The sequence below is a fragment of the Myotis daubentonii genome, chromosome 13 (genome assembly GCF_963259705.1).
Source record: "Myotis daubentonii chromosome 13, mMyoDau2.1, whole genome shotgun sequence".
Taxonomy (NCBI): Eukaryota; Metazoa; Chordata; class Mammalia; order Chiroptera; family Vespertilionidae; genus Myotis; species Myotis daubentonii.
In genome coordinates, this window is record NC_081852.1 from 21,479,139 (window position 1) to 21,488,054 (window position 8,916).

Sequence of the window (8,916 nt, forward strand, 5' to 3'; positions counted from 1 at the left end):
CATAAATCTAGATTTCTATGCAAAAATTTTACTTTTTTAATGTTTGTAACTAATGCAAAATGAAAAACCACAACCATACCCCCCCCACACACACACACACACATCTTCAGACAGAATTCCATTTATACACTTATAGATTGTCAGGATCTATACAATAGGAGGTTTCACCTCTTTGCTGGAACACAATGTACCTAACACATGACTCCATCAAAGGACTGATACTAAAAGCCACTAGATTCTGCAGCTGTGCTGTGTACCGGTACTGCACAAAGGGCTTTCTATACCGTTTTCATCACATTCATGCTTACAGCAAGTCTATGATGCAATTGAAAATTACTCCCATTTAACAGATGAGAACACTAAGGCCTGGGCAACAGGCCAGACCAAGGCTTCAGAGCTCAAGAGTGGAAGAACTGGTGTCCAGTCCTAGCACCATCTGCCTCCAAGCTGCCTTAGAAAAATCACAAGGGGACTGGCTTTTATGATCATAATAACCGAGACTATGCAAAGGAAATGTTAAAAATATGAAAGCTCAACCTGAGCCTGCTGTGTCATCCTTGGTGACACGGCCAGAGGCCCCTGAGGCTGAGGACAGACCTTTGATATTCCCATTCCCTTCCGCGATACACTGAGCTACACGGGCTTTAACTGCCCAGGTCAGATGGAGCCTCCAGAGCATGAATCCCAAGACCCGAATCCACAGCCCGGCAAGGAGCAGCGTCCGCAGCCCGCCCCACTCCCCAGGACAGAGCCAGATTAAATTTCACAGTGAAAGACTAGAAAGCTGTCTCCATGTGGCTACTTCTTAAATACGCCAAGTTTCTCACTGATACCGTTCTGGACAATAAAGTTGGTAAGAATATGCATTTTCTGCCCTATGGGATTCTATAAAGCTATTTTCATTTTGAACCAAAATAAATATGGCCCATAAATGATTTAATTTTTCTGAATTCTCTTCTGCACAAATGATCACTCATCGCTGTTATAGATATTCAGATCAAGACACAGAAATTTCCAGCACTCCAGAAGCACCCCTTATGGCCCAGTCATTATGCCCAGAGTCACCATTTTTCTGGCTTCTGTCACATAGGTGGGTTTGCCTACAGTTGCTCCTTTTCTATGGGGCCTGCTCTCTTCACTTACGTTGTCCCCACCACTCCCTATTGTCTTCTATTTGCCCTGCTCTGCTCTTTGCTCTGCCTCCTGGCCCCTCTGGGCATGAGAGGTTGAGACCTCTACTCTTAAGGTGTGCACTCCAAAAGCCCAGAATATGGCAAGATGGACAGCAGTTGCTCCGTCTTGGAAGGAACCAACATGGATAGCTCAGACTGGTTACAGGCACACCACATGCCCTGGTATTGATGACCAGTGACCGATGGGGCTAGAGAAGGGAGTGGAACGATCACCTGGCCATAGCCCATGTAGCCAGTCAACACTTACTGAGCACCCACTCCACCGGTGTGGCGGGCCCGGGGGGTACAAGAAGGAATGAGATACAGCTCATGCTGAAGAAGCTCACCGACCAGATGAGGAGCCAGACCACTACAGAGTGGCAAAAAGCAGCATGGAAGGACGGGGGGGGAGGGGGGGAAGGCACGGGCTGGGAGGCTACCACCTCACCCACCCACCAGGCGGCATGAAGGCTTCCCGGAGTTGGTGACCCCTGAGCAGCGTCAGTACCCCTCACACAGGTGCGGGAGACTGGGCACCGAAGAACGAGTTCTGATCCCCACTTCTTTCTGCTGGAGGCAAAATACTCCCATCCTATCGTAACCGCAGAGAGGGGTCCAAATTGTGAATGACCTTGCTCACATAATAGTGGACAAACAGGATTGCCCCAGTGCCAAGAAAAACTCAAATCAAGGCTCAAAAAAATAAATAAATAAAAATAAATTATTTTTTAAAAAAACAACAACACGACAACTGACTTTGAAACCAATGAGTTCAAAGGCAATTAAGTTAACATTAAAAACCATCTTTACCTTCTAAAACACTGAATATTTTTAAAACTGAGGGTCAAGAAAACATTAAGCTGCTTACTAACCTAGTTAGCTTTAACTCCTTGGTGAAGGAGTGCTGTCACATTAGCACCACTGTTCATAAGGCCCATGACCATGCTAATCCGTGGCCTCCCACATCTCTCCTTGCCACTCCAAACGCTGGTGGGGTTGACCCTCTTCCTGGCAAAGAGGCCAGCCTGGGGGAAGAATGGTCCTCTTTCGGCAAGGCTGGGAGGCATGAGGCATGCCATGACCTTTCACCCGTGACACCATTGGCCCCCCCAGGTCTCCTCTCTCAGGCCAGGCTTCATGGTTGCCATTGTCCCTCCCAAGGACCAGGCAGGTGACTGGTCACCGTGCCTTGGCATCATCCTCATGTGTGGGACTAGGGGCTTTCCATGGGCCCAGGGCAGCAGAAGTGAGATATCCAGCCAGCTGGGATGTAAGGGTAGGCTTGCTCAGTATCCTCCCATAGGTGGACTCTCTCAAATTAGCATTTATGCAGCTCCCTTTGCATAAGTCCTGTGGCCACTGAGAGGGGACATCCTACCCACCTGGAAGGACAGATGAAGTGGAGGCCAGTTACTCAATTGCTTCCCCTTAAGGGATAGCATCTCCCCTGCCCCAGGCCTCCTAAAGGCAGGCAGCATATCCACCTTCCCGGGAACCTGGCCCCCTCTGCCCACTCCCTACTGGCCCATATGCAGCACACACTACACTGTTTTAACTGCACAGGAACTAAATCTACTTGAATCTGTTTAAAAGTCCCCAAAACACAGAAGCCTCCAGGCATCTGGGGATAGTCCCAGGGGATAGGCCGAGGGTTGACAGCAGCGGACTCTTAATCCAGCCCTAGCATAACCATCCGGAAAGAGCATCTCCAGTCTGGTTCTCATCCCTCCATCCTCATCCATTGCCCTATTCAAGACTCTTTCGCACCAAGTGGGTGTGGAATGCTCATTCCCCGGGAGGAACTGTGGACCAGGGCTTCCCAAACTTTACGGAGCAAACAAATCACGCAAGGATCTTGCTAAACACGGATTCTGGTTCAAGCGATCGGGGGTGGGGCACAAGAATCTGCCTTTTCCACCAGCTCCCACACACGTGCTGCTATTGCTGCATGGCCACGGGCCACCCTCGGAGCAGCCAGGCTTCCCCCTCCAGAAGCACGGGCATTGTAAATTAGGACTTCAGAAAGGTGCCCTTCGAAATACCAAGCTCAAAGAAATGAACCTCAAACGGTGAAATTGCGGGGAGGTAGTTTGTTGGGTGGGGAAGCTATTTGGGAGGCAACCATCTGCCAACATAACCCTCAAATTCAGCCCCTTGTTAAGCAGCTGTGAGCAGCCCAGCTATTTTGGGGTCAGAAAGGCCAAAACAGATGTGAAAGGGGGCCCAGCCCAGATAAGGCCAGGATGCCAGTGCTGGGCCTCCCCCTGTGCCCCTCACTGCTCTCCTCCACTACGCACAGCAGAGCCCCCGGGCTCACACGGATCCCTTCTCCAGGCCACCTCTCCAGGCCGCAGGGTACTCTCGCTTCCTGCCATGCAGCATTCTGCCTTCTTACCCTCCCCAGCCCTGGGGTGATAGCATCAAACATGCCTGCTCCCCCAGCAAAGGCAGCCCCTCCCGGTAGTGACATCTGGTCTCCCACCCCCATGGGTGCTGACCCCGGTGTGCCTACCCTACAGGAACCAAAATTAACTCCAAGCCAGCTCCCCGCACCATGAGCTGACTCACAGCGCCTCACACCTGGTCCCAACCGGGCTCTCCCAGCCCAGCCTAATCCTCCCAATGGCAAGGGTCTGACTCCACCCAACACACACACACACACACACACACACACACACACACACGCACGCACGCATAACCCTCAGGTGCCTTTTCAGCTTATTTCAAAATCCCCAAATTGGGGTGGGGGCGCTTGCAAAGCGGCTAAAAGGCAAGGGTCAGTGCCCATTCTGGTCTGAAAGGGCAGAGCCCGTAGAAGAGTCTGGCGCTGCTTCCTGAATGAGTGGGGAGGGAGGGGTGTGCTACCACTCAGGGAAGGCTAATGTCCCCTAGTGGGCTGCTGGCAGCACCAGGGCTGGGCGCTGGGGTCGCAGAGGGACGGCGGCCAGCGGCGAGGGCACCGAATCCCCGCTTATAGGGCACAGAGGCTCTAGGTGCCCGCTCTGGGGAAGCAAGGGACCGAATGCCCGCCGGCTGGTGCCGCCACCTCCTCGGGACTCGCGGGCTCTGCACCGTCCCGGGCTGACCTGCAGGAGAGACCCGAACGCAGGCCACCAGGGACAGCTAGCACCGCCCCAGGCGGGCCTGCCGGGGGACTGGGAAGGCAAAGCGCCGGCCGCACAAGGCTCCCCGCTGCACGAGGGAGCGCCTTCCCACAGCCTGTCCGGGATGGGGAGGTTGCAGGAGTCCTCTGGGGTCGGTCTCTAGCTGGCACTGAGGCGATGAGGGTAGGGAAGAGCTACCTCACTTTAGGTCCCTCGAGCGCCATAGCCCGTCCGCGGTGGAGGTCCAGCCCACCCCATCCCACTGTCCAAATGGGGACCCAGAGCGCAGAAGGGGACGGGATTGGATCCCGACGCCCTCTATCCCCGAAATTCTCCCCATCCCAAACCCCAATCCTCCGCGAGACGGGGAGAGCACAGCGCTCGAGTGTTCACGGGTCCGGGAACCCGGTGGGGAGTGGAGTGAGTGCCGGTCCTCCCCAGGCCAACGCGGAGGGAATTCGAGTTCCCGGGAATCAAAGTTGCCGCGCGTCTGGCCGCGGGCTCCGAACCCGGCGCAGGACCCGGGGCCAGGGGCCGGGGATGAAAGGCGGCCCCGGGCGCCTGCCTCGGGCGGTGGCCGCGCCGGAAACAAGTGGTTCCGCGGCTGCGGTCGCGACCCCACTGCTCCAACTTTCCAGCCGCGTGGCGGGCGAACCGCGCGTTGAAGGCGAGGGAAGCGGGGAGGGAAAGGGCTGTGCGCGCCTCTTGGTACCGTGAGCGTGTGTGGAGGGGCGCCGCGCCTCGCCTCGGGGTCCGCTCTCCGCCGGATCGGCCCCCACGGGCCGCCTGCTCGGGTGCTGGGCACCGCCGCGTCTCGCTGCCGGCGCGAAGGCTCATCAGCGGCGCGCCGGCCGCTCCGGGGTCCCCTCGGGCCGTCCGCTCGTCACTGGCCGCTCGCTGGCTGCAACTTCAGGCACGCGGGGCGCGCTCCAAACGTCCCGAGCCTCCACACCCCCGCGCGCCATGCCGGGGCCGCGCCGCCCCGCCCCTCCCCGCCCCGCCGGCTCAGCGCCCGGCCGCCGTCGGACGCGCCTTCGCGCTGAGCATCGCGCCCGCAGCCCGCGCCGCGTTCTCCGGAGCCGCCGCCGCCGCTCAAGTGCGCGATCAACTTTCCCTCGCTTCCTCCGCCCCGCTCGGCCCCGCCACCAGACCCCGCCTCCTGACGCTCCTTCCCTCACCTCCCGCCTCGCCGGCCCCCGCCCGCCGGCCGCGCCTTTGCGGCGCTCCCCCCTCACCCCCCCTCCAGCACACACACCCCTACACGATCCCTGCGCCCCTCGCCGGGGACCCACGCGGACCCCCGGGAACGGCGCGAGGGCTGGCCGGGCGCTCAGGGCATGAATATTTCAGCGCTGGCAAAGCTGCCCTCTGCCGATGTCATGGCACCGGCTGCTGTGGTAACTCAACGAATCCCCCAAAGGGACAAGGAGGAAGCCCGCGGAAGTGGCTCCAGGTGCTTGCTGGAGCGGGGCCCCGCAAGGCCACCCGCCGTCCCGGAGAGGGACACGCAGAGGGGTGGTGGCCCGGCCAGCCTCCTGTCCGCTCCGCGCCTCCGGCGGATCAGGGAAACGCTCCCGGGAAGACCGGGCCGGCGAGCCGAAGCTCGGCCTAGGTGAGCCTGCGCCATCTGTTGGCTTTAAGCGCCCCCTCTCTGCTCTCAAAATCTCTAAACGCCGAGCGGCCCGGGAACCTGGCCCCTCTGTAGTCCCTGGGGCTGCTGGGCCGAGCTTCCTTCCCTCAAACAGCTGCCTTCGCTCGCCCCGATGTGCGCTCGCATCTGCGCCCTCTGCCCCACATTCGAGCTCAAAATGCCTCCAAGTGCTTACGATGAAGGACCCCGAATTGGAAGACATTCTGGAGGTCACCTGCGCACCCGCACGCATACAGGACACCCTTCTGCGGCACCTTAAATAATGGCCTCTCGGCTTCTCCTTGCACCCCTATGGTGCTGGGAACCTCATGACTTTTCCAGACCACTGGATTCAGAAGGAGTCCTATTCAGGGAGTTGACTTCCCTGATCTTGATTGATCTTCACGTCCCCAGGCTAAACGCTCCGAGTTCTTTTAACTATTTCTCATATGACAAGATTTCTGGACCTGTTACTGTTGCAATCAGCATATTGACAATAGATGCCTGGAGCCAGGCTCTGGGCTGAGACTTTTCCCACCTCAACTCATCCATCCTCAGTAGTTTTTCTGGTAGGTCCTGTCATTATCCTGGTTTTACAGTAAGAAAACGGACTTTAGGGAGGTGAGTGACTTGTCTGCATGGTATTGAGCCTAGAAACTACCCAGCTTCAAAGCTCTAATTCTCTACCATTCGTTCATTCATTCATTCTTAGTTGCTGATATGTGCGATCTCAAATAGGTTCTGAGAACATGGGGACAACACAGGCTTGGTCCTTGTACCTCATGGACCTCCTCTAATGGAACCAGACATTAATCAGTGAAACACATAAACAGGTAAAATGACAGCCAGATCAATATAGGAAGAAGAGTGCTTTAATGGTATGAGGCCCAAGGGATCAGGGAAGACTTCTTGGAGGAGATAAGACCTGAGATCTGAAGGATGAGCAATGGAAAGATGGTGGAGTTTTAGGGAGGAGAAACAGCATGTGCAGGGCCTGTAGTGGGAAGGAGCTGGCATATATAAGGGAGTGAAAGAAGACAGGACAGCTGGAATGCTGAGAGGGTGGGGAGGACAGTGAGTGTAAGAGCTGGAGTGGGAGCAGGGGCCAGACTGTTTAGGGCATGTTGGCTTTAACGTGGGTTTGATCTTTATCCTAAGACTTGAAGCCTTGAAGCAGATGGTTGGGGTGGAGATTGAGGGGTGGGAATGTCATGATCTAATTCATGGTTGGGAAAATGGGGAATTAATTTGGAGGTAATAGATGGTAAGAGGAGACCAAGTCAATTAAAAATATTTACTTGTCATCTACTATGTGCCAGAAACTTTTCTAGATCAGGGGTCAGCAAATTGCAGCCTTCTGGTCAAATCCATCCTGTCACCCATTTTTATAAAGTTTTAGTGGAACATTAACATGTCCATCCAGTTATGGCTCTTTTCATGCTACAACTGCAGAGTTAAGGAGTTGCAACAGAGACAGTATGGTATACAAAACCTAAAATATTTACTGTCTGACTCTTTACAGAAAAAATTGACTGACCCCTGCAAATCTAGACACTTAGGATACATCAGCGAAACACACACCACACACACACACACACACACACACACACACACACACGTGAAGGCACACGAACCCCTGCCCTATTGGTGCTCACATCGTTGCTGGACTGGGGTAGTGACAGAAGTGGAGAGAAGTGACATTCAGAAGATAAAAAATCTACAAAACTAGGAGAGGGGGTGATTCTGGAGTGAGATAGAAATAAGTATCAAGGGGACCCCCAGGTTTCTGACTTTTGGAAGTAGATGGACAGGGTGCCCTTCTCTGACATGGGATCTGGGGGGGGAGTGTGGGGGCACCAGGAGAAGATGAGGAGGGTTCCCTTGGGGCACGTTGAGTGTGAGAGGCCTGTGCACTGATTGCATGCAGGTGTTAAGTAGCCCAGTGGACATGTGAGCCCCGAGCTTGAGGAGGGACGGGGCTAGAGATAAGGTGGGACAGGTCTGGGTTAGTCATGTTTTTTGGACGGGTGGTGGAGCCAAGAGTGGGGGTCCGAGTTCTGAATAACAGACTACTCTCTAGCTGGATGGCTTTGGGCTGGACGCTGGGCCTCTCTTGGCCTCATGTTCTTCATTCATAAAATGAAAGTGCTAGATGAAGTGTTCTTTAAAGTTCCTCAGATCCTAACATCGTTCTTCTTTCTGGTTTGCCACCATCTATCTCTCCTAAACGATGACTCCCCAAACCATCTGCAATCATTTCACATGTGAACAAAACAGTGCTGAGCTCAGAGAGCCATTAGCTCCTCTGATGCGGGCACCATGCTTCTGTGCACAGGACTCTGTATCCGCCCCTTTGGTTCCACAAGCATTTGCCAAGTGCCCACTCTGTGCCAAGCACTGTGACAGGAAGGGGGGTGTCCCTCAGGGTGCAAGCAGCCCGCAGAACCACTCTGAGTGTGTAACAGACATGACAATCAAAGTGAATTTGGTCACACGGTGATGCAAAAGCTGAGGATTCAAACAGAGGACGGCAAGGTAACCAGAGGTCAGTGACAGCAAGAAGTTGCTGGAGGACCAAGGAGGAAGCAGAGTTGCCAGGTGGGGCCACGTACTGGAAGATAGACCCGCCACGGACCTGCTGCTAGGAGCGGGAAATACCAGAGACCCTATAGCCAGAGACACTGCTTAGGCCGAGTATGCAGAAGAGGCACCTTGGGTTCTCCCTTCCCCAGCCCTCTGGCCTCCCGTAGGGAGGGCCTCCCTTTGGCTGGCCCCAGCCAGAAGCCAGCAGACCCGGAGGTTGGGGACTGCAGCCTGCAGGGTCAGCTCTGCTGTGACACAGACAGAGCCCTGCAGAGGAGAGTGAGAAAGGGATCTGAGAGGACAGAGTCTGCCGCACACACTGGGGGCACAGGACTGAGTAACTTCCAGCCTCTGTCCTTGCCGCCCAGAGGGAGGCAGACATACAAATCAATGACAATGTAACAAGGTAAGTATGGCAAAGCCAGAG

At 55.3% G+C, this 8,916-nt stretch overlaps 1 protein-coding gene across 1 annotated transcript in view; it reads right to left on the bottom strand.

Annotated features, from left to right (window-relative positions):
- LOC132214646 (cadherin-23-like) overlaps nt 1–5,201 on the bottom strand; it is a 317,401-nt gene extending 312,200 nt beyond the window's left edge. The window contains exon 1 of the mRNA XM_059661973.1: nt 4,989–5,201. The gene's annotated coding sequence lies outside the window, so the exon portion shown is untranslated. The remainder of the gene's footprint in view (nt 1–4,988) is intronic.
- Between the last annotated feature and the right edge of the window lie 3,715 nt (nt 5,202–8,916).